The following is a 5,291-nucleotide window of genomic DNA, read 5'->3' as shown; positions in this document are numbered from 1 at the left end:
TTGTATGCATGCATATAAGCATAACCAATGGACATAAGACACCGGGGCATAGGGGAGGCCAGGGGATTGTCAAGGGCGGGGAGAAAAAAAGGACACATATGTAATACCCTTTGTAATACTTTAAGCAATAAAACAATAAAAAAATAAAGAAATAAAAATAAAAGAAGCATCCACCCTGCTGTGCTGAGATGGGGTCCCTGCCTGCACAGCACACCCCCCTCACTGTTTATTGCCTTTGCCTGGGATGTTCCCACTGTAGCTGGGGCACACTGACCTTCTCCAGGAGTTAGCTGCAAGGATAGGGGCAAGACCCTGGGAAGGATTTGGGTCCTATGTCTGCCTGAGAAGAGCTGGTCAGGGCTCTTCTGTCTCCATCCAGAGGTCTATGCAGCCTGCCTGTCCCTATCCCCCAGGCACCTGGCCCACTGCAACTGAACCTACTTCTGTATCCTAGAGCAGTCCCCTGATGCTTTTGGCCCCCATATCAGTCCACTGCCTCTGGTTAACCCAAACTCACACCTGATCCCTGAGCCCCACGAGTGTTGTTTGAATATTCTTTTTTTACATTTTGGGGGTAATTTTCCACTTTGGTTATATTAAAAATAAAGCCCCCACCCTCAGCCAGTCCTGGAGGTAGAATGAATTCTCCAGGAAATGGTGCTGTGTTTTTTCAATATTGAGAACATTCTGCAATAGAAGCGTTTCCAGAAGGAGAGGCTTGATCTCAACATGTTACAATATTGGGGGATGCATTGTAGGTGGTGACCCCCTCCCCAAGTGTGGCCTGTTCAGATGAGATCCATGCTCCTGTAGTGAAGTGATGGACCCTGGACTCTGGGGGAAAGTGTGGGGCTGGGGTGTGTGGTTTAGGGAGCAGAGAGGTTTGGGGCCTTGGACAGGTTTGGTGTGTTGGTTTCCAGCACTTGGGTCCTTGAGTAGGTGGGCTGAGGGGAGGTGGTAGGGGTGAGAACTTGAATCAGGCTGGATGGAGTGCCAGCAGCCAAGGGGAATCACAGCTAAGACCTATAAGCATAGAGAGAGTGGACATAGTTGAGCTGGAATGATTTATGCTCCCCTAAGAAGGTGTCCATAGAAAAAAAAATATGGCCAAAGTTCACAATAATGGGGCAGGATATGCCATATTTCAAAAATATTTTAGATAATGAGGAGCCTTAGACATTTACAATACATCTGCTTCAATAAAGCATCTTTAGAATCCCAACACCAGCCTCCAAGAAGTCTCCAGGGGATTCTCTGCTTTAAGAAGAACTGTAAGTCCTGGCCATTTTTTACTCATTTGGTAAGATCTTCAAGCCAAAGACACAAGGGTCTTGGGTTCCATTCCAGGTCAAATACACATACGTCAGCTGTGGGTTCAATCACAAGCCCAGGTGGGGGCACGTGTGGGAGGCAACCACTTGTGTTATTTTTTTAGGGAAAGCACAGTTTCTAGCTCACCATGGACTCTACTCACTCCAGTTTTTAAAGCTATGTTGGAATCCCTAAGAATTACCTTCTCCAATGGGTAAGTTAATTTTTATCAATCAAAGACTAAAGATAAAAAATAAAGAGATGATTTTATTCAGAAACTATGGAATTTCTGTGTTTAAAAGCAGGGGTGGGGGACATGTCTATAACACTAATTATGTGGGATTTTTCTGAGATCCATGATATGGATTCTATTAGCCTCTTATGTGAAAGAACACAGCCTTCCACTGAGTTCAGGTGATTCTGGTAACTTGTTTTAGGGCAGTGGTCGGCAAACGGCGGCTCGCGAGCCACATGTGGCTCTTTTGGCTCTTCCACAAAATACCACGTGCGGGGATGCACGTACAATGCGATTGAAACTTCGTGGCCCATGTGCAGAAGTCGGTTTTCGACCTGGGCGAGTCTATTTTGAAGAAGTGGCGTTAGAAGAAGTGGGGGGTGTTTGTCGGTGGGGCGACAGGAGACGCAGCGCAGGCGGGGCCGCGGGATACTCATGCAGGAGTTGAGTGAGCCAGTCAGTCAGCAGTCTCATTGTGCAGTGGTTAGTGCTAGTCGCGTCCGCAAATCGCTCGCGGGTGACAAAAGATAGATGAAACAAGTATACAAGACGAGTGTGGATGGGAGAATTGGAAGGGTCGACCTCAGCGAACGTACCTCAATCAGGTTGAAGACGCTTTTAGCAAAGGCCAGCTTAGGAGTACGCTAATTAAGTTAATAACAATGTACCTACCTATATAGTTTAAGTTTAAAAAATTTGGCTCTTGCCCTAACAGGTTTTGCTCAGTGGATAGAGCATCGGTCTGCGGACTCAAGGGTCCCACGTTCGATTCCAGTCAAGGGCATGTACCTTGGTTGCAGACACGGACCCAATAGGAAGTGTGCAGGAGGCAGCTGATCAATGGTTCTCTCTCACCGATGTTTCTAGCTCTCTATCCCTCTCCCTTCCTCTCTGTAAAAAATCAATAAAAAACATATTTTAAAAAAAATTGGCTCTCAAAAGGTATTTCAATCATTGTACTGTTGATATTTGGCTCTGTTGACTAATGAGTTTGCCAACCACTGTTCTAGGGGATGGCTATAGATTTAACCATATATTCTTGAAAACTCAAAACCTCAACTCTTTGTTTTTCTTTTTAATACACAAAAGAATATATTATATATATGTATATGTATACATATATATGTTTTTAATATATTTTTTATTGATTTCAGAGAGGAAGGGAGAGGGAGAGATCAAAACATCAATGATGAGAGAGAATCATTGGTTGGCTACTTCCTGCACACCCACTACTGGGGATCGAGCCTGCAACCTGGGCATGTGCCTTTGGCTGGAATAGAATCTTGGACCCTTCAGTCCACAGGCCAACGCTCTATCCACTGAGCCAAACTGGCTAGGGCAGAAGATACATTTTTTATTTTAGAGAAAGAGGAAGGGGAATGAGAAAGAGAGAGAGAGAAAAGAAACATCAATGTGAGAGGAAACATTGATTGGTTGCTTCTGGTACACGCCCTGACCAGGGTTTGAATCAGCAACCTAGGTATGTGCTCTTTCTTACCAGGAATTGAACCCACTATTGTTTAAGCTAGCTGGTCAGGGCAACACTTTCGTTCTTTTTTTTAAATGGTTTAGAAAAATCATTTTATTGTGTAAAGCCTTGGGGGAATAAAGTTATTTGTAATTTATTTACGTCTTTTACTTCACTAAATTGCTTTGGTGATCACACTTACGATTTAAGTGATTAAAGACATAAACCCAAAGAGTTTAATAAAGCAATTACTTAAGAGTCCTATTTTTCAACAGAGGTGAACTGAAAAGTATCAACAGAATGTTTAGTGTTCATTATGTTCAAGAAGGTTTGTTATTCAGAACACAGCGCCCCATTGACTAGAACTTAGCCAGGTTTCCAAACACATAATATGGGACACACTTGGATTAAATACGACTTTTTTTTCTCATCTCAGAATATCAGGTGAAATAGTGACAGCAACCAAAAGGTTCATGAAATAGTTCATGTCGCTGCAAGTTCAGGTGACAATTTTTTTTTTATTTCTCCTTACCATTCCTCTTCTCTAATGACAAGCCTAAATAAAATGTGTTCCTATTTTCCAGGTGGGTCTGAAAAGCTCCCTAATTGTCAAAGCTCCGTGTTTACACTGGGGTTCTCCCCACGCCGATTCTCTTCCAGCTACTTAGGTGACACTAGCAACATCACCATGACTTCTAGGCAATTGATTGACCTAAATACAAAACTGTGTCTTCACAGAGTTTTGGAGAGAAACTGAATTGCTGGGGTTTAAAAAAAAAGGGGGGGAAGAAACCGAATTTAACAAAAATTATTTCTATATTTTCCTGTATCCTTTTTTTTTAAGCCCCTTCCTTTCACCTATAATGAGAATCAAACTCCTTTACCGAGTCTATCCTGAGGAACAAAAGGAAACATGACAGCAAAACTTTTCCTAGTTCATATCCTTCTGTTCGTGATATTAAGCCTATTTAATGTGTGCTTTTATTACATTACAAAATTCTAACTCTCACGCGTTCATGACAAAGATAGCACAGAAAAACTCCCAGCCCTGGCATTTAACAAGGCACTCCATTCAAAAATCACCTTCAACCAAAACATTTTTTAACTTTGACTTGAGTCCATTTCAAATATTCAGAAGATCTTTTTCTTTTGCTTTTTTTTTGTCAAGCCAGAGGAAGATGGAAAACATTCACATTCAAACCTACTTTCTCTTTAAAACAATAATAGGTAAGCATGTGGGTTTGCATTAGTAATAACCAACTGAACATCAACGTTAATAGGGCTGACACTTAAGAATGTAGGAAACATTTGGTAGCTTTTCCTCTGTTTACTTTTGTCCATGAAGGTTGGTGGGGGGAATGTGCATTTTGCGACTGTCAATGAAGCTCTCATCATGTGGTGCCAGTAGTCACTGGCCCACTTCTGACTCAGGCCAAGTTCTATGCCGGGTTTTTATTCTACACAACTGGCACAGGAACAGGAACGTTTAACAGTTCATTGACTTGGCACAATCCACATGCCGTCACAGCCCAGGTTTTGTCTCTTACAGTCTTGTTTGGTGAAATACCTCCTCCTCCCCCAGTAGGTTTCCAATCATTGCTATTCTAATTAACCAACAAAAGGCAACACCACTTCCCCCATCTCTAATTTCCACCAAAGGCCTGACATCATTTTCTGACCCCTCTCATCTTGCTAGGTTCTAATATTCCCAGCACGTGTGCTTTCACTTGGCACTTCAAAATGGAATTCTTTCATTGGAATGTGCTTTCCACCACACTGTAACTAGGAACTAGCATTTTCAATTGCAGACGACCGATTCCATGGAAAATTTTAAAACAAATGGTGGATAAGAAAGGCACACGACACATTTGGTAAATACATGCCATGTATGATTTCCCCCAGATGTGATGGCTCCGTCAAGAAGAATGAAAAAAAATCAAAAAACGGTACCAGGTGCCATTCTTGGGCCTTGTCCAAAGGCAGCCAAATGGAAGATTCTGTTTTACTCTGTTCTCCCCCACAACACTTAACAAGACCAGCTACTCTTTCAAGAATTACATCCTACATGTCTGATGGTCCCACGGATCAGAAGGGCTTATTGTCCTAAGAGGGTTGGCAGGGAGATATATCCCGTAGTCATCATCCCAACGCTTAGGAATACGCGTCATTCTCCAGGCAGCAACTGGGAGGTCCTCTCCGCGGGGTTCTTCATCACCGCTTGGCTGCAGCTGTTATCCACGTAGGAAGCCATCTCTCCCCTCAGGCCGGGCCGGGGCT

Source organism: Myotis davidii, unplaced genomic scaffold (genome assembly GCF_000327345.1).
Source record: "Myotis davidii unplaced genomic scaffold, ASM32734v1 scaffold1092, whole genome shotgun sequence".
Taxonomy (NCBI): domain Eukaryota; kingdom Metazoa; phylum Chordata; class Mammalia; order Chiroptera; family Vespertilionidae; genus Myotis; species Myotis davidii.
The sequence above is the reverse complement of the archived record's forward strand: the minus strand, read 5'-3'. Positions refer to the sequence as shown.